At 41.5% G+C, this 27860-nt stretch overlaps 1 protein-coding gene across 2 annotated transcripts in view; it reads right to left on the bottom strand.

Annotated features, from left to right (window-relative positions):
* The window catches only part of NRXN3 (neurexin 3), a 2203380-nt gene that overhangs the window by 2037681 nt on the left and 137839 nt on the right, over window positions 1-27860 (bottom strand). The gene's annotated exons all lie outside the window — the stretch shown is intronic.

The raw sequence follows: 27860 nt of genomic DNA on the forward strand, positions 1-27860 counted from the left end.
GTTTTGCATTTCTTTTTTTTTCTTTTTCTTTTTTTTATTAATTAATTTTAATGCAAGTTTACAGAGACTTTGGATTTCCATTCATTCATTGTTGTACTTTTCTCCCTGCCCAATCTTCCAGCCTCCCCAGCTTGCTCTTCTCTTTGAAAGTAAAAGAAAAATTCTTTCATTGTTATACAATCCCTCCCTCCAAGTCCACTGCACTATGCAGCCTCCGTTCTGGACTCCTATCATGACAATAATACCTAATCACACATCCCTTTTAAACAGTTCTCTCAAGCAGTCCAAACGTTCAGAAAGGCTGAGAATTGTAACGGCAGCAGACTCATTGCTTCTTCATCTTTAAAAAATGCTTTCTTGGTGACCATTTTAAATTAATTCTATCTATCTAGAGTAGTAGTAAGTTGTAACTTCATTGTTAAGTGGACGCTCTGGTGGTTTAGTGCCAAGGAGTTGTACTGCCAACTTAAAGGCACACGGGGTTTGGATACACCAGTCACAGAACAAAGATGAGCAGTTAAGAGCCTCTGAAAATCCCCTGAAGGGTCAGTTATGGGTTTGTTCTGACTCCATGATACACAACAACAAGAGTTAAGTTTTAGATACAATATACGATTGAAGCCCATTTGGCTGTGGAGCATTAGCTGAGAATCATTGTCTTGGTGAGGTCACTTAAAACTAACGATGATATACATCCAAGATGGGTTGAGATGTGAAAAAACACACAAACCATGCTTCAGGAATAAAGCTTTAAACTGAGAAGGAAAAGGCACATTTCCCACCCACTTGCTCCAGAAGCTATTAACTATACCAAAAGCCTCTAAAAGTGATAAACACATCTGATTTGGAATTTTTCTGTTAATCAACTTGACCTTAGTTGTGGGAGGAAGACATAATGAATTCTGTCCAGCACATCCACACAACCTAAAAGTTAATTTTTATTACATCTTTACTATGTGAATTCATTGATCTAAATGTTTTAACTGTATTAATTGTGTCCTCAGCCAGGTTCAAATGGTCTTCCTGTCAAACATTCTTCTAGGTGGTATAGCACTGGTGGTAACTCGTGGTTGCTGTGATGCTAAAAACTGTGACAGTGATGTGCCAATCGTGGTAACGGGTACCCATGGTGGACAGTGTTAGCTGGAGCTTCCCGACTAAATCAAACCTGGAAGCAGGAGCGGCATCCACTTCCAAAATGGCTTGCCTCCGGAAACTCTATGTACAAAGAGTACTCAGGCCGTTTGTTCATAGGGTCGCTATGAGTTGTCTACGACTCGACGGCATCAAACAACAATAACAACAACAACAATCAACTGTGTTTCATGAGGCAGGTGGGGGTATTACCCTGTTGGACAGATTAAGAAACCAATGCACCTGGGGTCACAAAGGTAGTGAGAACAGAATTGGAAATCTAACAAGTGTAGAATGGAGCTCTGATTCTTAATCACAGCCTGTTGGCAGGTCATACTATAGGCAGATCAAACCCTGAAGTTGCTTGGCACTAAAAGTGGCACAATAAATCTTACAGGTGCTAGGATGCTATTTCTTTAAATAATATCTATAAGGAATTATAAGATTCACAAACATTTCCATTCACAAGAAATTACTGGGGGGAGATTGTTACAATAAAGCCTGGGACCCCTTCCTAAATATTCTGGGTGGGACTCACAAGTTTGCCTTTTTAACAAGGTTTAAAAGTAATTTGTCACTGTCAGGTTCACTAGAGACTTTTCTAGAACAGAAGTAAGATACTTATTTTGAAACTAACTCATAACTAACTAGAAACCTTCCCACTTAACTAGTAACCTTCCAAGGAGTCCCTGAAGTTTTTATTGTTGAGGGCTATCGAGTCCCTAGGTGGTATAAATAGCTAAAGCACTCTACAGCTGAATGTTCGGGGTTCAAATTCATCCAGAGGCACCTTGGAAGAATAACCCATAACTCACTGCAAACTGACCAGTAGCTGACCCCTAGTGGGTTTTCAGAGGCTGTGAATTACACAGGAGGAGCTGGCCCGTGTTTCTGCAACTTCTTTTGGAAAAACAGTATTTTCTGTTTTGTTTCCCTGCCAGAGAGGGATACCTTTGGGTTCGTTCGCGGGGCAATTCCCTACATTCTATGCAACTAAAGCTCCTAAAGGTCTCAAGATTTATTTCCAAAAATATCAGTCATCGAAACCCATATAGAGCACTTTTCTACTCTGGCACATGTGAGGTCACCATGCATCAGAAGCGACTCACAGACAACTGTTTTTAGCCACTTTCCACGGAACCCCTTTAGGAAGCATGGGTGGAGGGCGAGCAGCAGAGTTAAAGAACAATGATCCTAAGGGCACAGAGTGTGTTGCTGGCAGGCCCTGTCTCCTTAGCTGCTTCGTAGTGGAGGATAGTTATTTTTAAGAGAGCAAAAAGTGCTAGAAGCAACAAAGATTAAAAATTTAAGAGAGACTTGGGGAAATTGATGATGAAATACGGTTCTGGAGAAGGCAGGAGGGTCTGTGGCTACTGCAGAGAGTCCACCTGTCAATGCCTCTATCTTAAAAGAGGCTCTCTGACCAAGATAGGTTCGTACCAAGCTTCTTGGCATTGTTTCTAACAGCACAACGGTGCTTCCCTACCAGTACTGGATAGCAAGGTTAATAACTATTTTAGAAACATATTTTCAAAGTGCTTTGAAAAGCAAGAATTCACTGTCAAGTGCAACATTACCATGGCACTTTCAAATCCCTCGAGTATTAGTGCTCTGCCTGATTGCTATACAGGTTCTAAAGGACTACTGACCAGTGCTTGGGGAGTTCTCTCTTATGAGAGATGCTACCCTAGCACCTAGCTAGCTTATCAGCTCTCTATCTTGGATGTAAAACAGGCTACTTTTTTGTAGAACTCAGAGTAAAATGAAAATGTGGAATCCCTTGTTCAAAATTTAGGAAGAATTTCAAGAAGGCGACAGGAGGGCATGAAGCCCAGGGTAGGGCTTACGTGACTACACAGTTCACAAGACTATGAAGCTGGCCCTGCCTGGCAGCACATTGGAATTACCTGGTGGGCCTTTAAAAGTGCCAGTGTCCAGGCTGTACCACACACCAGTTAAAACCTGAGCCTCAGGAGGGTGGAAACCACACATCAGGATTTTTTAAAACCCCCCAGCGACTCTACTGTGCAGCCAAAGTTAAGAACCATTGCTTATTTGTCACAGAACCTGACTCAATACAGCTTTGAAAATCCTTTTCTTCAAAGAGAAATTCTAACCAGAAAAGTAAAAGACAATGATCCTATAAAATGGGTTGTGGCCTCTCTGATACCAGTGGTTCACATTTCTCCACTTCCCCCTTTCTCAAGCTAGCTCAAATTATTAGTATGAAAGGAAAGAATGCAAATCTCTTCCGAGAATAACTACATGTAGTGCCAGAGTCCAAAAATGAGAGACAATTTGCAAAATTGAGACTGAGCACTCTTCCACTGAGGCCCCAACCTTGCATGTTCTTGCCCCACCAGCTGATTCCTTTGAGTGCCTGGGCATTGGCCCAGAGTTTCCCTTTATTTTGAATAATACATGACACAAGGGCTTTCCCAAGCAACAGTAAGCTTTGGAAAGAATGCTTTGTGAAGATACACCAAACCCAAAGCTTGAAATTTAACCCAAGAGACTGGATAAATGAGGATGAACATCCAAGCAGCATACCTGGGCAGCTCCCAGCTGGATGCATAGCTACCCAAGAGTTAGACACATACCCAGCCATCTGAGGAGAACCACTGCAATGGACAAAAGAGAGGTGGGATTTTGCCAACAGTTATGGAAGACCTCCCTCCAAGAAATGAATTTATCAACACTTTTAGAGTAACTTCTAAATTAGGTTGGGTTTTACACACTGAAGTGAAATGTGGAGATCTCCAATGAGTGTTCCCCCAGGAAAATAGCAAGGAAGTATTAAAAGAAAATGGAAAGAATATACAGAGTCACTGCACCAAAAGGAATTGGCAGACACAGATGAATTTCATGAAACAACATATGAGCAAAAGCCTATGGTGATGAAGGAAGAACTTCAAGCTGCTTTGAAGGAATTTGAAAAAAATAAAAGCCCAGGATTTGATGATATACCAATTAAAGTATTACAACCAGCATATGCTGCCCTAGATCACTAAGATGTGTCAAGAAATCTGGAGGACAACCACTTGGTCAAATAACCGAAAGAGATCTATATTTTTTCCCATCCCAAAGAAAGATGACCCAACAGAGTGTGGAAATTATTGAACAATATCATTGATATCACATGCAAGCAAGATTCTGCTGAATATTATCCAAAAATGACTGGAATAGCACATCAACAGAGAACTGCGAGAAATGCAGGCTGGCTTTAGAAGGAGTCATGATACTAGAGAAATTGTAGCTAATGTTAGATGGACCTTGGCTGAAAGCAGGGAGTACCAAAGGAATGTCTATCTTTGTTTCATTGATTAGGCAAAGGTATTTGACTGGGTAGATCACAACAAACCGTGGCTGACTCTGAGGAGATTGGGAATACCAGAACACTTGATCGTGCTTATGTGAAACCTATACTTGGACCAGGAGGCAGTCGTCAGGACAGATCATGGAAACAATGCATGGTTCAAACTTGGGAAGGGTGTACACCAGGGATATGACCTATCTCCATACTTTTTAAACCTATATGCAGAACAGATTATCCGGGAGGCTGGGCTCTATGAGGAGAAGAGAGACATCAGGATTGGTGGAGGATTCATCAACAATCTGCGTTATGCACATTACACAACCCTGCTCGTTGAAACTGAGGAGGACCTGAAGCACTTGCTGCAGAAGGTCAAGGAATGCAGCCCTCAATATGGATTGAGGCTCAATATTAAGAAGACAAAGACTCTCACTACTGGGCCAATTGGCAGCATCAGGATGGATGGTGAAGAGACTGAGATTGTTAACAGCTTTAGTTTGCTTGGCTCCACAGTCAAGATTCTTGGCACCAGCAGCCAGGAAATTAAAAGACGTATTGTGATGGGAAAGTCCGCTGTTAGGGAAAATAGTGTCACTCTGGAGACTAAGGTGCACCTGATATAGGCCATGATCTTGGTAATCACTTGCTATGCATCAGAAAGCTAGACAGTGACTAGAGAGGATAGAAGGAGAATTGAGACTTTTGAGCTGTGGAGAAGAGTATTGAATATACCATGGACTGCTAAGAAAATGAACATGTTCATCCAGGAGAGTGGTTAAACCAGGCTGCTCCTTGGAGGCAAGGATTCTGAAACTTCCTGTGACATACTTTGGACATGTTGCAAGGATGGACCAGTTCTTGGAGAAGGACATCATGCTTGGGAGGGTGGAGGGACAGCGCAGGAGAGGAAGAACCTCTATGAGATTAATTCAGTGACTGGGGTAAAGGGGGTAGGTGTGTCGGAGACAGTGAGATTGGCACAAGACAGAGCAGGGTTTAAGGCTGTCGTACATAGGGTCACTATAAGTTGTAGGTGACTCGATGCCACATAACAACAACAACAAAGTTGTTTGTTCTGATTTCATCATCAATAGAATGATGGAAAATGCTTTGAAGGTCTATTTTATTGTTTAGAATTCTGAAACTACCACTTATTAGTTGTGTGACCTTACGTGGGTTGCCTTGGTTTTCTCACCAGAGAAATGAGACCAATAAAATATCATAGATTGAGTTGTTATTGTTGTTATGTGCTGTTGAGTTGCTTGTGACTTATAGCAATCATCTTATCCAGGATCTTCCTCTTCTGTGCTGTCCCTCCACCCCTCCAAACATGATGTCCTCCAAGAACTGGTCTCTCCTGGCCATATGCCCAAAGTATGTGAGACGGATCTTCAAATTCCTAACCTCCAAGGAGAAATTTGGTTTCACCTTTTCCAGGACAGTCCTTTTGTTTTCTTGATGGTCCATGGTATGTTCAAGACTCGTCTCCAACTCAACTCAAAAATATTGATTCTTCTGTCATCCTTGGTCACTGTCCAGCTCTCTGATGCATAGCAAGTAATTGCAAAAGCCATGGCCTGGATCAGGTGCACCTTAGTCTCTAGACTGACATAATTGCTTCTTAGTCTAGGTATAGATTTCATACAAGTATAATTAAGTGTTCTGGAATTCCAATTTTTTAAGTGTTCTATAATTCCCATTCTTCTCCACATAAGTCATCATTATGCTTCACATAGTCAAATGCCTTTGCATAGCAATAACACAAAGACATTCTTCTAATATTCTGTGCTTTCATCCAGGATTCATCTGACATCAGCAATGATATCTCTGGTGCCATAGCCTCTTCTAAACCCAGATTGAACTTTTGGCAGTTCTGTGTCTATGTACTGATGTTTTTGGATAATCTTCAGCAAAAATTGGCTTGCATATGATAGTAATATCATTAGATAATTTGCACAGTCTGTAGGATGTGTTGCTTAAAATTGTGATTAATATATGATAAGCTGAATTACCATTATCATCACCATAACTACCATGTTGTTGATATTATAAGCTATTCTAGGGACAATTACTCATAGAAACTCTATGAACAGCAGACCTAAACCTTGCGCTGGCCTATGCCATTCTCACGATCACTACATGTCCCATCCAATTGTTATAGCCACTGTGTTGATTCACCTTTTTAAGGGTCTTCCTCTTTCTTTGATCCTCCACCATGATGTGATTTTCCAAGGACTGGCCCCTCTTGACAACATGGCCAAAGTATGTGAGATGAAGTTTCACCATCCTTGAATCTGAAAAGTGCTCTGGATGTACTTCCTCCAAGATAAATGTAATTGTTCTCATGGCAGTCCATGGTATATCCAGTACTGTTACCCTAATTCAAAGGTGATTCTTCTTCAGTCATCATAGTCACTGTCCAAGTTCCAGATACATAAAAAGCAACTGAAAATTCCATGGCCTGGAATAAGTGCACCTTAGTCTTTAAATTGACATTGTTGCTCTTAAACACTCCTTCACAGCAGATTTTTCCTAATGCATGATTTTTAAAATTTTTTTGAAAGATTTTAATCAAAGTTTATATAGAACTTGGATTTCCATTCATTTATTGTTGCACATTTTCCTCCCTGCCCATCCACTCAGTTTTCTTTTCTCTTTGGAAAAAAAAAACAAACTTTCATTATTGTACAGACCCCCTCCTCCAGTCTACTTTACTATGCAGCTCTTTTTCTGGACTATAGTCATACAAAAAAATACCTAATCATATATTCCTTTTAAGCAGTTCTATTCCTCATCTGTTTCAATACAATGTGCATTATTTATCCCTTCTCAGTTTCTCCCCAATCCCCATGTCAGTCTTGTTTTATAACAGTGACGTTATGCAGTATTTGTCCCTTTGTGACCAAGAAATTTTACTCAGCAAAATTTCCTCCAAGGGTCACCCATTCTGTATAGTAGTCCATGAGTTCTTTGTTTTTCAGTGTAGCATAGTATTCCATTGTGTGAATATACCACAGCTTCTCTATCCGTTCATTTGTTGATGGGCACGTAGGTTGTTTCCATCTCTTTGCTATTGTGAACAATGCAGCAATAAACACGGGTGTGCTTTCCCCCCCCCCCTTGACTACTGCTATCATGGGGTTGATTGTCGATCCAAGTAAAATGAAATTGCTGACAACTTTTATCTTTTCTCCATACATATGTACAACCTTTCTTCCACGTGATGCAAAAGAAAATCAAGTTCCAAAGAACTGAAATGATTAGCTCCAGGTTCCACAACCAGTGCATAGAGAGCAGAAACCTGAAAATTTAATCTTCCTTCTTTCATCTAATTTAGGAACTGATCACAGACCTTCTCTGAGCCTTTTCAATACAGTGTATATAGTACAAACTGACCTAGTGGCAAGAAGCTGTGCTGCAGTCCCAAAGGCACTCAGTTCAAGGCCACCAACTGACCCATGGGAGAAGGATGGATAATCTCCTTCTGTGTGATTAACTGCCTCTGAGAACCCACCAGAGGGTCAACTATGGGTCAGTCCTGACTCTATGGTACACAATAACAATAACAACAAAGTACAAAGTTAGGATTAAAGGTGATAAAGCAAGTAAACCTGGACGGGATGCCTTTGGACTCAGAGGATTCAATGCACATTAGCTATCACTATTTCTATTATTATGAGATAGTTGAGGAACTACCAGGAAAATTGCACATAAATTGAATTTTTGTAAACCATCCTATTGCAGACTCACATAAAGCACTGGCTCCCTTAAAGAATTAAATATTGAAGCCTGTATAAAAACAGAATTATCCCTGGTAAGGATCAAAATTACCCTACTGAAATTATTTCATGCATAGGTTGGAAGCCTCTTTCTCATATTGGCAAAGCTTAAAATTATAGAAGTTATGCTTCTAAGTTGTTATGAATAAGGAGCCAGGTAAAGACAATATTGCAGGTGAAGTCCAGCTTCAGAAACCTATTACTCCCACAGCCAGAGATACACCAATATGGAAATGAAATCTGAAATGAAAGGGAACCTAACGTTTAATGCCTTTTTTTAGGTTGCTCTCTTTAAGGGGCTCTTGTTGCTTAGTGGTAAGATATTGCCTTGTCAGTACTAAGGTGCACAGTTCAAATCTACCAGCTGCTCTGTGGGAGATGGCTGGGCAATATCCTTGTGTGATTTATTACCTCTGAAAACCCACTTGGGGGTCAGCTATGGGTTGGTTCCAACTTGACGGTCCACAAAAAGAAATCTTTAAGGGAAATTGTGGAGCACCATGGTAAATCTGGCACACCTCTTGGGCGAATATCATAGGAACCCGCATCTAGGACTTGAGTGAGGGGCTATGAACAGCCATATTGCTGTGGTGGTGATGGTGGTGCTCTTATCGGTTGCTGTCAAGTTGCTTCCAACTCACAGTGACTCCGTGTGACAGAGCAGGACTGCTGCACTGTATAACCTTGCTTGTTGTCTTCACAGAAGCAAATCACCAGGTCATTCTCTCACGAAGCCACAGAGGGTTTGCACTGTCAACCTTCTCGTTAGCAGCCCAGCGCTTCAGCACTGTGCAACGCTGCTCCAAACACTTAGAGCAAACTTTCTGACAATTCACACGGCCAAAGTCTCTGGGTTTATTTTTCCAACCAAGTATGTATCTCTTTCAAAAAGAAACATGCCCTATGGCATCAATTGCCTTTTACTGCTGAGTAGTCTAGGGGGGAAAAAATGAAAATGAGAGAGACAACAATGAATCCATGACAATTAAACTGGCCCATAATGAAAGCTACAGATACATAATTACCATGTCCCACTTGGTTCGATACACTCCGAAGTTGCCAAAAACTGCCCACTCTGATAGCAGTTGCCCTCACACAGGCCCTGGGCCCTGTAGCTGCATCTCAATGAGCCTAAATCCTCTGCCTGGAATGGTTACCCTGGTAACAGGGTTCTGGCTGAGAGGGACATTGATTACCCTGAGGAATGAGCTTCCACTTGGAGGGAGGCTGGGTGAATGTCAAAGCAGAGAATTTGGAAGAGAAGGCAGGGTCCAAAAGAGTATGGAAGACTTCATGGAGGAGTCCCAGATCTCTTCCTTTCTGCGATGGAGGAAAGTAGCATATTAATTTAGTGTCTGATATGACTTTTTCAGTGAGCCTAAAAGTGAAAATGTCCCATTCATTTTCTCTTTCCTGAAAGAAGGGTAAGATTGGTTGCTAAGAGGTTTGCATGTTAGCTTCATTACTCCTATAATTCAATGGATGGTTGTACACAAATCAAACAAGTTAGGATTAAGTGGTTTTCCATTTTCCAAGGTTCTAATCAGCCGAAAGCCGAAGCCTAACTGTGCAGTGGTGAGCCAACCCAGCCATTGAGAGAAAGTAAGAGAGAATTCTGTTTCGAATTGTTCTTTCTTTTGGCAGTTATAGTTTACACTTCTCCTCTCCCATCTCAAGCATGCCTTCCAAGGTTAAGATCTTCTACCACTTGTCTTCTAAAGTTGTCTATAAAAGAAAGTTAAGGTTGTTATTGGCCTTGGCCAGTTTCTATCACAAATAGAAAGAATCTAAATACAACAGGGTCTGAAGGAGCTATTTGTCATTCAAAACTGGAGAAGCTGGAGCTAGATAACCTTACTCGTCCTTTCCCAAACAAGTATATTTCTGTGGTTGTCTGAATTGATAAGCCAGCTCATAAATCACAGATTTTGAAGGACCTTTCTTTAAAAAACTCAGAAATGTCTATCCAGAGACACCAAGTATTTGATGTCAAGAAGAAAGATTCAAAAGGGGGTTGATGTGGTAGAATCTTAGGAGTCTCTGGATGGTATAAATAGTTAAGAATGCAACTACTAGCTGAAGAGTTAGCAAATCAAACCCACCAATAAGCACTTCAGCACAGATTGGAAAACCTTAGGGAGCAATTCTACTCTGCAAATGTGGCATTTCATAAGTTGGAACTGATCCTACAGCAACTAACAAGTTAATTTCCTAAAACTGACAGAATAAAACATAACACAAGTGGTTGTGAAGAATAGATACATATTTTCTACCAGCCCAAGTGGCTCTAAATCTGAAATAGGTCATGCTTGTATGTGGAGGTTCTTACGTCCACTTCAGTTTCCAGTGGCCAACAAATCTGGAAAGTTCCTGGACTTATGAATGCATCTGCTGTGTTTATCTGTCTTCATGTGGCATTTGTTATACTGTGTGTCTCTGTGTCTTATCTATTCTGTTTTATTTATAACTCAAAAGTGATTATAGTTAGTACTCACCCAAACTGGTATAACTTTATTAACACAGCAAATTAAAACTCCCTGTTCCCAAACAGGGAAATGTTGATAAGTAAAGAGGTTCAAGTTTTAGTATGTATACTTGGAGTATTTATTCTGCTGAAATAGAGTCACAATGCGGAGAAACTGAAGTGATGGCACCTCAAACAACACAAATTTGGCAAATGACATTTAATTTATAGTCTGTACCAGGTAGGGAAGAACATTCTCAGGTCCTACAATTGTCATGTCTGTCCTTTATCCAACTGTAAGGCTGAAGCTCTCCAGAGTGTGAAAACTTTCATACTAATTGTTAACTTTTTATCTCACCTCTGTTCCTTGCAAGGTAAAGGAATGTTTAGCAAACACATTTTTGGAGCATCACAAAACTAACAAAAGATGAACTCTTCCTTCTTACGCCTGGAAGCAAAAAAGTAGTGCCAGAAATATACTGGAAACATTGAAATCTGGTCACAGAACCTTAGTGTGCCCAAAGGTACTCCAGCAGTTAGAAGTGGATTCAATAGATATTCACAATTGCATCTGTCTTGTCAAAGTTTTAACGTACAGTTGAGGGAGGAAATTTTTAAAAAGTAAGATTTCTTACTGTCCATTGGTAGGGGGGCTTTGGAAGCAAAGTCTGGAGGGAGCTGCACTTCTAATGCAAAGGTGGCGTCTCTAAGCTGATTCAAATCCACCAGCCATAAACCCAGTGAAGAGTTAGCTGTGAAATCAGTTCTGACTGAGCAATATTTTAGTGGCTGGTCAATGAATTGGTAGCAATAGACTGTAGGGAACTAGGCCAGAGGGACAGAGGGAAATGTCCCCCCCTGGGTTTTAAATGTAAAAGAACATTCAATGACTTTTCCAAGCAATACTCTAACTCAAACTTCAAACTCATGGTTGACCCTATAGCAGGTTTTTGGAGTCTGTAAAGCATAGGAGAAGAGATTACTCATCTTTCTTCCTCAGCACCATTGTTAGATTCGAACCGCAAGAGAGGTGTCCTAAAGAATTGTTGTTGTTGATTGCCTTTGAGTTGAGCATGACTCATAGTGACCCTATGAACAAAAGGCCTGAAGCCCCTTTACAACTATCAACATTTATCAAAGTTCATAGAGTTTCTGGAGGCATGTTGTAAGTAGTTAGCAGTCATTCTACTTCTCTTTCCACCTCATTTCAAGTTCAAGGCAACAATAACACATCTTTAAGGGTCTCTCTGCTCTCACTCTTCCCCTCTGCCAATTCTTACCCCATATCATTGCTGGTATAATATTTTTCTTAAGCTTTTCATTGTTATTTAAGTCTAAGTTTACAGAACAGAATGGTATTCCAGTCAATGATTCATATACATTTTGCTTTATGACATTAATTCAAATCCTCACAGTGTATCAGCACTAGAATCCACTATTTCCATGTAGTACTCATTTCCATTCATCCTACTATCATCTATTTTTATTCTTCATTTCTTCCATATTTTTATTGACATGTATATAATTATTCATATACATTGAATTTCATTCATTGTACAGAGTGGTTTGGGGTTTGTGCGTCTACTTCCAAAGCCATTAATATTTCAATTCTTTGACAATATCAAATCTATCTCAAGCGAGATACTCTGTGTTGGTTTTGTTCTAGGGAGGACATTCACTTCTCTCCATAATCATCTTTAGGCTTGTCCCTTCCTAATTATTAGGCTCCAAAGCATAGGCCTCAGGAAGATCTGTCAGTATCACCAATCTACAGAAGGGTCATATTCTTCATCAAATCATTCTACAGTATCTTCTGAGCAAGCTTGACTACATGATAGTATTTTGGTTAATTTACTTGATTATACTTTTACCCACTATCACTGTTGCCCCTCTTAGAAGGTCATTTTATAGGAGACACTTTACCTATCTTATTCACGGCCATATCTTTAACATTCAAACTACTGCCCCACATTTGACTAAGCGTATTCAGTAAGATAGAAAAAAAGATTCCATAAATATAGTATTTGTTAATCTTCAAAATGGAGAGGTCACATGGGTGGTTTGAGTTAGCGACCTTCTAGGTTATACCACTTTCAAGATGTTAGATATTATTCTGTCAACCCAAAGAGCCTTGAACAGTAACTTTTGTTCAGGATGCCCACTTTCATTGATGCCACCTAGACAGCTAGCTTGAAGAAGACAGACATCATTTTCTTTAAATAACTAAATCAACATAGGCTCCTCTTTCATGACTATAGAATCTCAATCTCTCTCTCTCTTTCATCTGAACTCTAGACGTATACAGAGATATCTTCTTTCTGATGACATACATGTCAGCAAATTTACATGATCATTCTCATTTCAGGCAGATTGCCTTAACAGTAATTTTCCTTACAGGTATAATGATTTGGTGGTCACTATGAGTCGTCTATGACTTGACAGCACTTAACAACAACAGTAACTAAAGCATTTAAAGCTTTGGTCACTTATAAATATCAATCCAAAAGAAAGCCAGTAAGTAACACTTTTGAAATAATAGTATATGTCCATGGGAATAAAAGGATTAATTTTTTTAAATTCTGCTTCATAAATAACCTTTTCCAAAGAAAATAACCATAAGGTAAGTGAAGTTTGCCTACATCCCCAATAGAATCCAAATGTTTTTAGTATGAACAACCAGAAGTTCAAGATTGCTATGTTTCCTCCCTCTTCCCCTACTGCCCAGAATTCCATCTGTACTTCATCTGGGACTCATCTTGGAGGTTACAGAAATTGCCTATTTCCCAATACAAACGTCTCTAGAATTGCAGTCTCTCCTTCAGTCCCATAGGCCCAGACTCTGCCACAGTCTCCAGGCCACCAGGGCAAGGGACACGCATAAACAGATTTACAGAATTCTTTTCTTCACTTTATTTTCCCTTTTCGCCTCTAGTCAAGAAGGAAAAAGTTAACTTGAGTGGGAATCGAGAGATCTAAATGCCTATGCTTTCTCTGATTCTCCCAGCATTAGAGTTCAGAACCACAATTTCATCTAGAGTGAATTTGGTTTTCCACAAAGGTGGAATACCATATAGGAAGAATCTCCCCATGAGAGAGGACTAGCACATCTGTAGAGTTTTCAAGGCTGTGACTTTTCAGAAATATATGCGAAAGTTTGTCTTCTGAGTATGTCTGAATGGATTCGAACAGCCAATGTTTAAGACCATTCTCAAATGTTTAACCATTATTTTTTTTTTTTTTTCTTTAACAGCCAATGTTTAAGACCATTCTCAAATGTTTAACCATTATTTTTTTTTTTTTATTTTTTTTTGTTTAACCATTATTGAGAGCTTAATTGCTCAGTACACCACCCCAGGGCATGAAATCTCTTCAGAGTCAGAATCAACTCAACACAAATGAACAGCAATAACTCAACCTAAACCACAGTTCCCTTCTCTACAAAAACAAAACATGTTCAGGAAGGTCATTGGGAAGGTCCTTCCTTCTAGTCCTAAGAATCTAGGATTTTGCACTTTTAGTAGGCATTAGAATCCATCTTCTCTGGCGTGTGCTTCCTAAAAGCATGACCTTGGGAAAGTGACCCTCTCCTGATCATCTCCTCCTTTCAGTAGTACAAACATTTGGTTCGCTGTGTGAAGAGGTATGCTTGCCAAAAGAAGCCAGTTGCCAAGTAAAGCAAGACCTTAGCCAATCATCTCCAGTCTTATTAAGGAAGAAAGTGATTTCTACTCCAGGAAGTTTGGGTCAAATGCAAACTAGGATGTTGTACATGCATTACAAGGTGAGAAGAGGCCAAAATGAGCTATCTCTGAAGCTGAAGGAAAATGATGTTAGGTGACTTAAGCTACATCCCAGCACTCCCTAATAACAAACCTACCACAGACTAGTTTTGCTGCCAGCTTGTTCCACTGCTTGCTCCTGGTCGGGTGGTGGTATCCTTTTTCTCATTATGCCCTTACTGTTCTCTTAGCCAAAGGCAAATCTCACTTCCTCTATCTTGAGGTCATTCCTGATATTAAGAAAAAGTCAGGGATTTGTGTGTGTAGGTGACCTAATTTTCACACAATGTCCACTCACCCTGGAAACAGTAAATGCCCCAAGCAGTCCATTCAAAAAAAAAACCAACATCCCCAGCAGTGGGCTGTGGCAGCCTCAGACACACTGGTGCTCACTTGCCTCACCAAGATGATGTTAGATATAGTGGAGAAGGCTGGATAATTAAAGTAGAATTGACTTTGAAAAAAAAAAAAAGTATTGCATTTACTCTGTGATAAACACAGGGGCGAATAGGCTAGAAAAGACAGTAAGACCTATGAAGTATTGGAGTATATAAAGAATGGAGATATTTGGGTATGTAAGTCAGTGGAAAAGCAATTGATTGAGTGTGAGTCAATCAGCTTTAAAAGAAAGAAATACATATATTAATATCCCCTACTTCTAACAGCATGCACAAAGATGTATTCCTTTGCATTGGAGACCAGAGAGGGGAAAAAAATAAAAGTTATAAGAAAATATAGGTCAATATCTACTATCATTATGACATGGGACTAGGAAAGGATTTCTTATGCAATTTCTTATAAAACTTGTGTTTGACAAAAAGATACTATAAGCAAAATTAAAGATAAAAAAACCATCTGGGAAAAAGATTTAAAAATATGTAATTGAGTAAGGATTGATATTCAGGATGTATTAAAAAACTCTAACAAATTAATAAGAAAATAGCTTTCAACTCAGAAGAAAATGAGCAAAGGGTATGAATGAATAATTCACAGAAAATGAAACCTTAAGGCCAATATATGTATAAAAAGATGTTCAATCTCTTTAGCAATCGGGAAATGCAAAGTAAAATGACATCAGCATGATAAAACTATGTCAATCTCATAATAGAAAGGGTTGGCTAGAACATAGAGTAACTGAACATTTATCCACTATTGGGAGTTTAAATTGATAAATAATGACTTTGGAGAATCTTTAGTAATATGCAATAAATTTTAAAATAAATTCTCTAGATGTAGCAATTCCATTTCAAGTAATATTGTTGAAAAAAATCTTCATACATATGCAGAGGAAAATGTGCCCCAAATTCTCACAATTGCTGTAATGTTTATAAAAGCAAATAAATGTAAACAACTAAATGTCCACCAGTAAATATATAAATACGTTCACATGATAGAATGCTATACACCAGATAAAATGGATTACCTGGAACGAAATATATCAACGCAAAGTAAAACAATTTGCAGAAAATTATGGCAAAATTTATGTAAATACATGTTATAATGTTTATGAATATTTATGCATCAGATTAATATACAAAGTCTGGCATGGAATGATACAGGCAAGATTCTTGATGGCAATTGTCTCTATAGAGCGCACAGAGGATTGAACTAAGTAGGGAAGCTTCATCTGAAATTTTTAAATTTTGTAATAAAAAACAGATATGAAGCAAACATGACAACACAGATATATTTGTCCATTCTAGATAATGAGTATGTAAGTGTTTTTCATATTCTTTTCCAGAGTTTTGTATTTTAAATGTTTTCAAAACTAAAAAAAACAAACAAAACAAACAAACGCCACAAGTGATACTCTCTCAAATCCTACCCTAAAGAGTTTCACGTTCTCTTTCCTTTCTCTCCATTCTTCACCACAAACTCTCAAGCCTTCCTACAAAGGTGATTATGATACCCTTGCCTCAAGTTTCTCCTGGGTAGTGTTACCAAAGTGATTGTTAAGAAACAGAAATCTTAAAATTGTAAAAAGTACTCCAAGTCTAATTCTCTTAACACAGACCGTTTTAATGACATCTCTCACCTTTAAGGATTCTTTGTGCGGTAAACAAAGAACTTCTGCTTCCTCTGGTCCTAAATACCACAGTCCTGTTCCTTCCTTCCTATTCCATTCCCCTACTTCTCACTCATACACATACACACAAACACACACCCCGTGTTCAGACACACTCACTGCCCCAGGTCCCCAAGTCCTATAAGCCTTCATGGGACTCTCTATTTCATGCCTTCACATCAGACCCTCCAGCGGGTTATCAGTGGCTGTAAACTGCATGGGAGGAGACTGCATTCCTTCTTCTGTGGAGGACCTGATGGATGCAAATCACTAGTGAGGCACGACCTTTGGGTTAGCAGTACAACTCCCAACACACTATTGGGGCTCCCCGCTGTGGGACATTCTTCCCCAGACACTCTCCATTGAACCATTGTATGTCCTCGACCACAGAGCTCAGGATGATAACTGCAGGAATGGGTCCCTGGTTACCCTTGTCTACATTCAAGGCTTTCTCCAGCTTCACACAGAGTCTTGCTCTAACTCTTTGAGCTGTAATCACAGTACAATCTTACAACCTTCTGTCCCAGTGAGACTGTGAGCTTCTAGTCAGCAGGAAGCAGGTCTTCTGAAGCTCTTCTATATAATTATTAGTGCTCAGTAATTTCCTCTAATTGATAAATTAAAATTTGTATGCACATACAAAAACCCCTGCTGAGGAGCTAGTATCCCCCTAAAAGTTATTTTATTTGTTCTTTCAATAATGAATAGGAACATTGCTAATAGCCATTGCTTTAATTTGCTGAGTGCTTACTTACTAAGCCTGGAGGGAAACACCAGGTAAGAGAAAGATATAACCCTGTCTTCAGGGAGCTTACAATCTTGTAAAACAAATGTGCGCACGCGCATGTGTGTGTGTTTATCCTAAACAACAGATGCACAAATCACACAAATGCTTATAATATACAGCCTTGAAAGAACAAAATACAATAAGTATTGAAGGGATAATATTAACATGTCAAGTAACTAAAGCATATGGCTTACATTGAATCAAATAGTTTCTGACAGAGTACATCTACTCTACAAGGTTCTCCAGGTATGACATTTCAGAGCATTCCCAGGCCTATCTTCCCTGGCATTTCTGGTGGATTTGACTCCCCAACTTTGTGTTTACTAATTCAACGCTCAACTATTCACACCACCCAGGAACTCCTGAGTCAGTCTACAGATAATGTGCCATTAAAAGCTAGCCCAATTCCATAGATTTCCCTTAAAGTACTGTGACCTGGAATTGCTTAAAAACAAACAAGAGGTTGAACTCTAGAAAGGAAGAGAAATGGGGGATGAGAAATGGAAGACAAAGACCACAAAAGCGTTGATGCTCATCTCACACTTCTCAGCTCACTGACCAAATCAGAGCAGAGTGAAGGCCGGCGAAAGGTAAGTCAGGCTAGGGACCCTGCACTTCTGCAAGTCAAATGCCCTGTCAAATGTCAAATGCCCCAAAATTAATAATTTAGGGACAAAGGGGGCTGGCAACGGCTGGCAACTTAGTCAAACAACCCCAATGCTTCCCTGCACCAAGGCTGCTGTTCGAATCAATATTCGTTAGCAAGGGGAATGAGCTCATTTCATGTATGTTCTAATTAGACAATGGAGATTATTACAAAACACCTGCAATGTTTGTAATCATTTAAAATAATGAGAATCAATATTAGCTTCCAAAGGCACCATATGGTAAATGCTCATTCCAGGCATGTGGTCCCTGATAGGCTCTCAATGCTTCAAAACTGATCATTACCATTTTTTAATTTGTACAAAGTTGCTCGCCCTTAATGAATTGGCTGCCTGGGCACCCTCTGCACAGTGACCGCCTTTAAGTGATCATTTAATTGTAACATGACCTCGGTGCCCATTGGAACACTTGGGAGCCGCTGCAAAGGACTCGCCTGGAAGTCAATCATATGCAAATATCCCACCTAGTGCATCACTTGGAGAATGGTTCCACAGTCCTAAACTGATAGCTCTCCCAGCAGCGGACATGCTTGTTACAACAGAGTGGAGGGCCCTCCCCTTAGGATTTCTGACTGTACAGGTTTAGGATAAGGGACTGGGAGTCTACAGTCATTTCAGTCACCTTATATGCATGAGGAAGCAGCACTGGAAAAAAAGAAGACACAAGAATTGATTCATTCAAACCGTGGTGCTGGCAGAGAATATCAAATATACCGTGGAATGTCAGAAGAATGAGCAATCGGTCTTAAAAGAAATATAACCAGAATATTCTCTAGCAATAAGATGATGAGACTTTAACTTGCTTGCTTTGGACCCCTGCACAGGGCCATGAAATGGAGGGAAATAAGATGACCTCGTACAACAATGGGAGCCTTAATGAGTTCAAATGTACCAACAATGATGAAGATGGCAGATGGTTGGGCAATAGTTTACGCTGGTGCAAATAAGTCAACTCAACAGGAATTAATAATAACAACACAATAGGTCTCAGGATGATACAGATATTGCTCATCGGTGGGACACACCTGAGGACTTCAATCCTAAATGATTATGGCCTGTCTCCCCCTCCAGGGAAACACTGTCCCCACTCCAAGAACTGTAGACCGGAGAGCGAAGATTGTAGAAAAGATACAAAGATTCCCATGTCACCTGAGCAAAGTTACAGGCTATAGCTAGTGGAAGTGACAGCAAACTGCATATACCACATGGAGCCCCACACTGCGCTAGACACTTCCACATCTTGACTGAGCCTTAGCACAGCCCCATGAAGGAGGTCTTACCTCCTGGGTCTTAGCAAGTTTGATAAAAGAGGAAATGAAGGTACAGGCTTCTCCAACGTCAGCTGGTTGCTAGATGGAAAAAGAGATTCAAACTAAGGGTTTATGTCCTCAAGTCTCACGTTAGGTTCGTGACAGTATAAAGTGCACACAATTAAAGATTAAGTGTGTGACGTGCCATCCCTTTCCCAGAATCTGTTCTACTTCTTCTTGTAGGACTTCCTGACCTTAACATATTAACGTACACAGGCTCCATTAGGGTAAGTACACAAGTAAATACAGACTCCCCAGCCGGGGTCCAAAACTAGTGGCTCCTCCGCTCCCTTTGCATTTTCTAGCCTGATCTCTCCCTTCACAGGAACTTGAATGCACAAGTCCTTTGGGTTTTTACATCAGCCTCCATTCTGTGCCATTCAACATTTAATGCGTCTCTCCATCTTTCAATGGCTTGCCAATAATGAACATTTTTAACCTGATCCCAGGTGAAGCAAATGCTGGTCTCCTGGCTCAGGGAGTACTTCTGTATCAGAGTAAAGATAGATAGCTTGATGTGGTGGAAATAACAAAATACTTATAGCTTCACGTCACTTTTCCCATGCATTTGCTCACCCTGGAGGCTCACCTTGTTTGCTTACATTCTCTGGATCCCAGTTTCCTCATTTCGGTGAGGACAACAGGTTTCCAATGGCTGTGTTATTTTTTTGGTTTTGTGGTGTTTTTTGTTTTGTTTTGTTTTTTAAGTTGCTAAGTCTTTCTTGAGGTACTTCTGGTTGGTCTTTTAACTCTCAATATTTTGCATCATCAGGGACTATGTGGCAAGAGCTTAAAAGGTAGTTGTACATCTTATACTTTCTACTTGCAGCTCTGTAATCACACAAGAAGTGACTTGGCAAAACACTTTGGGCAAACACACAGGACATACATTCACCACAGGCAGTGTGCCTGGAGAAACGTATAACATCAAAAGAAAAAAAAATGGTAACACTGAAAAATCATAGGTAGGATGTATAGGCAAGCTTGCTTACAGGCAGGTAAATTCACTAGGTTTCCCCGAGCTCTTTCTTTGTTTCCCTCCTTTGATGTTTTAAAACACATAAGCCTGTTGTTTTAAATCGTCCCCATAAAGCACTGGCTGCTGCAGAAGCTGCAGTCAGGAATTCTCCAGGCACCGGCGGCATTTGTCACTGAGCTCGTCAATCACAGCAATTCATAAACTTTTTCAAAACGCTCTGAAGGGAACTTCAGGGGGTTAATAAAACAGCTTTCTATGCTTCTATTTCTTTCCATTGATAACTTATTCAAATTGTAATTGCCCGTAATGTGCACCCTCTATCATATTACTTCTTATGCCCCATACAGTCTCCCACACCATCCATCAGCCCTACTGTCAGCTGGGTCCCTACCTGCTTTGCATGCAAAATGTGGCTGCTGCTCTGTGAACACCTCGCTAGCAAGGTCCTGCTCACATCCCACCCTCACGTGCTCCTTCCACCCATGCCCTCCAAGGAAGATCCGACTCCTACCCTGCCTCCACAGTAACGAGCACTGAGTCTCCAGAAAAACACAGATGGGTTTGTGGAGGTTAAAAGTTTTGGGCAGTGTCTGAGCATGTGCAGTCAGACAGTACTGTCATCACGCGAAGCTCTCCTGGGTAATCGCCTCTCGTGTAACTTAACGCCTCTGAACACCTGCTGGAGGGTCTGCGATAGCTTGGTTCCAGCTCAACAGACAAACAACAAACAACATTGAATGACCCTATGAACAGAGTGGACCTGCCCCACTGGCTTTCCGAGACTATAAATCTTTATGGGAGAAGACTGCCATGTCTTTTTTTTCCATAGAGCTGCTGTGGGTTCAAATCAGCAACCTTCCCGTTAGCTACAGAGTGCTTTAACCACAGCAGCACAAGAGCATCTGACCAAGAAGTTATGATTTACATCATATTGAGGGCGGTTGTAGAGGACACAGTTTAATCCACAACACTCAGAGTTGAATTCTTTTCTACCAATGCTTTTCCAATGCAAAGGGTAAGTTTCTGTGTGAGTTGTATGGATGGGCCTGGGATCAAGGGAGGGAGCCTATTGAAATGAGAGCAGTTAGAAAATGGATCAGAAGATGCCCTCTTTTCTCCAGCACCCTTGCTTCTCACCTCAAGGCATATCAGCAGGTTGAGCTCTTTGCTCGTGAGCCAGCACCCATGGCGTCTGCCTCTCATGAGCATTGCCTGTGCAGATCCCCCCCACTTCCCTGAGGATGGAGGCACAGCCTTGAACAACTCATCCTTGCACAAGTTCCTGTGTGGCACTACTCACCCTGGGCCTATGGACTACCTGCTAACCTGAGACTCTGTAAGAATCCTCTAGAAATGTTGCTAGACTGTCGATTCTGACTTGGTATTGCTGGGGTAGGGAGCACTGGTGGGATACTCTCTGGAGAATCGTACTGCTAACCTAAAAGTTGTGACTTTCTGTTGGTTCGAATCCCTCAGTGGCTTTGTGGAGAAAGAGAGGCAAGCTCCTTCCATGCAATGTACACCCTCAGAAATCCAATGGAGGACCAGTAAGCGGTCTGGTCTGACTCTACAGCAATGAGTTTGAGACTTGTTAACCTATCTTGGGTGGTGGTTGTTGCTAGGTGACACGGAGTTGAGTATGACTCACAGTGACCATATGAACAACAGATCTGAATCCTGTCCTACATGGTGGCATCCTCATCATTTCTGATACACTTGAGCCCATTGCTTCAGTCCCTATGTCAATTCATCTCATCAAGAGTCTTTCTCTCTTTCACTGACCCTCCACCTCCCCAAGCATGATGTTCCTTCTGAAGGAATAACCTCTCCTAGTAACATGCTCAGAGTATGGATTCATCTGGACAATGAACAAGCGAGCAGGAGGCCGGGTGCCAATCCCCGGGAACCTGACAGCAGAAAAGGAGCAGCATTGCTCCAGGCGGCTCTCCCCAGCCTCAATCTTGTTAAAATGTCCTGCAACAAGTGGCAGCAGTAGGTTTTCCCAGCAGGTGCCTAAATGGAACTGAGAAGAGGGAGGGGAAATCTCAGAGACTGCCAAGAGAACTCCCAGGACCCCCATCATCCCGAAATGGTTCCTCTTTACTGCACGAGGGGAAACCCAATTGCTTTCCTGCCCCCACAGAGGCTGAGGGGTGGTAATAAAGGATGGGGTGCAGAGAACCTCACAATTAAGCCCTGGCCCTTTGCCTGAGCCCCTGGGAGCCCAAGTCCCTCGGGAAAAGGCAGGTGTCAGAATATGCTCACTTCTGCAGCTGCTGCCACTTAACACAAATCATTGATTCCATCGTCTTAGCAATTGCAAAGTGTATCCAATCCCACCAACTGCTTTCTCAAACCCAGAAGACTTAGCAGGACCTGGTAGGACTTCCTTCTTCACCAGATTGCCTTCCGCGTGTGATTTACATTAGCAAGGAGTCTGTTATTAGCCTGATATTTTATCTCTGCCACTGTGAGAAATATTGCTGCCGTAAACTCGCGTGCCCTTAGTAAAAGCTGAACTACTTGGCAAAAGCTAATAAAGTGGGGAACGATGAAAGCAATCAGCAATGAATAGCTAACTGGCAAATATGACAGCTGCCTCCCTACCCCACAACTAGGCCAGTCACATGTATGTGCGTGCGTGTGTGCGTGCGTGTGTGCGTGCATGTGTGTGTATGCACACACTCTCCTTTCTTTCCTAGACATTGTCACGTTTCCCCTTTCTGTTACCTGGTTCATTTCATCCCTAAGCCATTCTCTACAGTTCAAGAGTCCCATTGGCTTATTCATAAAAACAAGAAGCCTGGTCATTCTACACCTCCCAGCGTTGTTAGATCAGAAACTTCTGTGGCAGAAGAGCCTAAAACGCTGGTTGTTGGGAAGTCAACTTCTGCTCACAACAGCCCTGTGTGTGTTGAGAGAGTAGCTGTGCTGATGTGATCTGCCATTCAGGCTTCAAAGCTCACACATCATCACCCCCTGCGGAGAATGTGTACATTTGCCTGAAAGAGAGGAGGACTTGAAATGTGTGCTACACAAAATCAAAGACTATAGAGTCTTCAATCTAGATTACACCTCAACATCAAGGAGACAAAAGTCCTCACCACTGGACTACCATCATAATAGATGGAGAAAAAAATTGAAGTTGTAAACTATTTCATCTTATTTGAATTAGCAATCAACACCGTCGGTACCAACAGTTAAAAGATCAGGAGACACATTGCATTGGGCAAGTCTGATATCAGGGACCTCTCCAAATTACTGGCGCAATGATGTCAGTTTGAGGACCAAGTTATGGCTCATTCAGGCCGTGATCTTTTTAATCACCTGCTACATATCTGAAATCTGGACAATGAATAAAGATGCCAGAGGAATTGACCTTTGAACTGTGGTCTTGGAGAAGTTTACTGAAGGTTACTGTCAAAGTCTTGGAGAAAGTGCAGCTGGAGGGCTCCTTGGAAGCAAAGATGCTGAAGCTTCATCTCACATGCTTTGGGCATGATGCTAGGAGAGGTTCTTCCTTAGAGAGGGACATCATGCTTGGAAAGGTCTGGGTCAGCCAAAGATAGGAAGATTCTCGATGAGATGAATTGGCACAGTGACTGCAGCAATGGGCTTATGTGTCAGAGATAAGGATGGCACAGGATACGACAGGGCTCAGGTCTGTTGTTTATATGGTCATTATGGGTCATACTCAACTGCATGGCACCTAACAACAACACAAGATATGTTTTCAAACCTCTCAAACTCATTGCTGTAGAGCAGAACAGACCCAGGACTGGTTCTCCATTGGATTTCTGAGGCTGTACATTGCATGGGAGAAGCTAGCCTCTCTTTCTCCCACTGAGCCATTGGCAGATTCGAACCAGTAGAAAGTTATAACTTTTGGGTTAGCCGCACAATTCTCCAGAGAGTATCCCACCAGGCCCCCTATCCAAGCAATACCAAGTCAGAATCAACATTTTAGTAGGCTTCCTAGATAATTGTTATAGATTCTTAGGTGATTCTTAGATATATGTATACATGTGAACCACCTCGGGGGTCTTGTTAACAAATTCTGACTCAATGATTCCGAATATGGACTGTCATTTCCAAGGTAATCTTCCTCACTCATCAGCTTCTTTAATTCTCAAAGGGAATATGATGAAGACACAAAACCCAAAGTTGTATACAGGAAGTGAACGAATCAATAGGTGTCTGCTTTGGGCATGTGTCTCTTGAACCAACCGTGAGGCAGAGAGAAATATGCACCACAGTGGATAAGAGTCTGCTTGGAGCTCTGACTTAGTAGACAGCACAGCATTTTGCTTCTCAGCCCTGTAATCAACTCGGCAATTGAAAAACAACACCCACCTCCATCAGGATTTCAATTCCTGAGACCCCAGTTCAATGACCTGAGATGGAGTCAGCCACAGGTAGATTTTAGGGTTCGTTTGGTGTTGCTCATGAGTCAGCACCACCACCAATAGGGCTTAGGAAACAGGGAACTAGGGAGAAACAATCACATTTGACCTTTGATGTAAGTGAATTTCATGGAGAGCTTTACAGTCTATTTCTATTGGGATCTAGCTCCTGAGAGTCAGATTAAAAACTCTGGGGACCTCTAAAATCTCTGCAGGTGGTTGAAATGTGCAGCCAAGCTGGAGATCTGTTAGCTAGAAAGGGTTTCCTGCTGGTGGGTTTTTGTTCAGGTGCCTGCCTGCCCTGGGCCTTGGTTTGAACCAGTGATTCAGTGGGAAACACTTTGTCTTGAATCAAGAGCCTATATTTAAGCCTCAGATTTGTCACAGACTTACTATAGGAACTTGAGTGTGGCATGAACACAAACTCTCAGCTTCCTGTGGTTCTCTGTCACAGAGCTAAGAATGACCTAAAAGCATTTGCAACCGTATTAACCTGCATTTATACAACTACAGAAATGCTGGTGGTGCAGTGTTAAATGTTCAGCTTCTAACCCAAAGAAAGGTTGGTAGTTTGAACCCACCAGCCACCTCTTCTTAGGAGAGAGATGTAAACAGCCTTAGAAATCCTATAGAGTGGTCTCCTCTGCTATAGGTCACGCTATGGGTCATAACTGAGTCCACAGCAGTAGGTTTAAACAAGTACAGATACTCTCAATTCAATTCTCCGTGCCGTCAAGTCAGAACCAACACAGAGCTGACCTTCCAGCAGGTGTTTGGAGGCTGTAGGCTGCCCGGGAAGAGATTGCCCATCTTTCTCTCACAGAGCAGCGGGTGGACTTGAACTTCCAGAGAGATGCAACTATTCAGTTAGCAGCAAACCTTTCTATTGACTAGGCCACCGGAGCATCTTCTGTCTAAATAATAATAATAATAATAATAATAATAATAATAATAATAATAATAAATAGTAATATTTATTATTATCATCACCACCCAAGGGGGCGCTAGTGGCCTAGTCTATAAGGAGTTGTGCTGTTAACCCAAGGCTGTGCATCTCTGGTGGTTCAAATTCAGCAGTAGCTCCAAGAGAGAAGAATGGGCAACTTCCCTCTTACAGGACTGACAGCCTCAGAGTCTCAGTGAAGGGTCAGCTATGCCTTGCCTGCTTGGAAGGGAAGCAAATACCGTAGGAAAGGTCCTAACCAGTGGACGACCGCAATAACGATGATGTGATGTTAAGGTGTAGTTCTCTGTCCGTCCGTTTTCTTGATCCTCGCCCTAGACTGCTGCTACTGTTGTGTACCGTTGAGTCAGAACCAACTCATCACTGCTTCTCCAGTGCGTTTTAAGAGGCTGTAAATCATATGGAAGGTAACTGCCCATTTTTCTCCTATGAAGCAGCTGGTGAGTCCTGATTGACTGCGTTTGGATCAGCGGCACAGGTCTTTATCATTAGGCCACCAAAGTCCCCTTCACCGTAGACACAAATATGTAATTATGAAGTCCCAGTATGGAAAAGGGAGCTCTGGTGGCCAAGTGGCAAAAAGCTGTACTACAATCCCAGAGGTGCGCAGTTCAAATCCACCCGATGCTCTGCTGAAGAAGGAGGGGAATCTCCTCCTGTTCCAGTCAGATCTGATTTGATGGTACACACACACACCAAAAAAAAAAAAAAAAGAAAGAAAAGAAAAGAAAAAAAGAAAAGGGAGCCCTGGTGGTCCAGTGACAAGAAGATATGCGGTTCGAGACCACCCACTCTATGGGAGATGGATGGGAAATGTCCTTCCGTGTGATTAACTACTTCTGAAAACCCACTGGAGGGCTATTTATGGGTCAGGTCGGACTCGAAGGTACACACAACAATATGGAAAAGAGAGAGTGAAGACCAGGAAAGGTTATATTTGCAGCACATGCATAATGTGGGTTTGCTGTGAGCACCATTTTGGTTAAAGACACAAAAGGTACACTCTGTTCTGCTAATCTGAGACCCTATGGTTTTTTCCATTATCCCTAGTGGTTTGCAAAAGATGAAGCAGGTGGGAGAGGGAGGGCCTGAGAAGTCTGGCTTCTAACTTTCTCCAGGTGATGAGGCTAGGAGTCCAGGGACCACATTTTCAGATCCAGTGAACTACAGCAAACTACCTTTGATAGTAAAGAATCATCCTGATGAATGATTCAATTGCCATTATGGAAAAAAGAAGGGGAAATGGAAAAATATATGAGCAATTTATGTGTCCAACGGCTGGCAAAAGGTCAATGCTTTGAACTGACAAGTTGCTCCACAGGAGAAATAGTTACAAAAATGTACAGTCTTGGAAGCCCCAGAAGGCAGTCCTAGCCTCCTGCAGAGTCACCATGAGTCAGAACCAACTCTAGGACAGTGGTTTGGCTTCCTCATTTGTCTGTACAGCAGCCCCACGTGTCACAAAGTAGAACTTGGGATTTCCACGGCTGGGATCTTTTGGGAGTACTTTGCCTGGCATTTTTGCTGAGGACCCTGTGGATTGGCTCAAACCATCACCAGTTAGTAGTCAAGCACTTAACTATTTGCACATCTCAAACCATTTTTACGTTAAACATACAAGAAATCTGGCTTGGGCTACAAGGTAAAATATCCTATTAAAACCATATAGTAAGTATTACCTCTTCTTATTAACCAGGTTTGGGGGAAGGAAGTTAAGAGATGGGAGGGCCTTTCCTGGCTAGAGAAAACCTCAGGGGAAACTTTGCTGCCACAGATTTATGTACAGTTAAGCACTCAGATTCTGGAGTCAGAGGGGCTTGGATATGAGCCCCGTTTGTTAACCCTAAGGGAACTCTGGTGACCTAGTGCTGAGGACTGGCACAGGTAACCCAAAGGCACATGGTTCGAATCTACCAGCTGCTCCATGGAAGAAAGATGGACAATCTCCTCCACGCAATTTACAGCCTCTGAAAACCTGCTGGAGGGTCATCTATGAGTCAGTTCCAAATTAATGGCTCATAACAACATTAACCATAAGAAGCTCTGGTAGAGTGGTGCATTATGTATTACACTGCCAACCTAAAGGTCAGTTGTTTGAATACACCAGCTTCTTCTCAGGAGAAAAAAAAAAAAGGGGGATAGTCTCCTCCCATTAAGATACACAGCCTCAGAAAATTGACGGAGGGTGACTAGGAATCCGAATCAGCTGGAGATCAAT

This window comes from Elephantulus edwardii, unplaced genomic scaffold (genome assembly GCF_000299155.1).
Source record: "Elephantulus edwardii isolate Elephantulus edwardi_28Jun2011 unplaced genomic scaffold, EleEdw1.0 scaffold00037, whole genome shotgun sequence".
Classification (NCBI taxonomy): domain Eukaryota; kingdom Metazoa; phylum Chordata; class Mammalia; order Macroscelidea; family Macroscelididae; genus Elephantulus; species Elephantulus edwardii.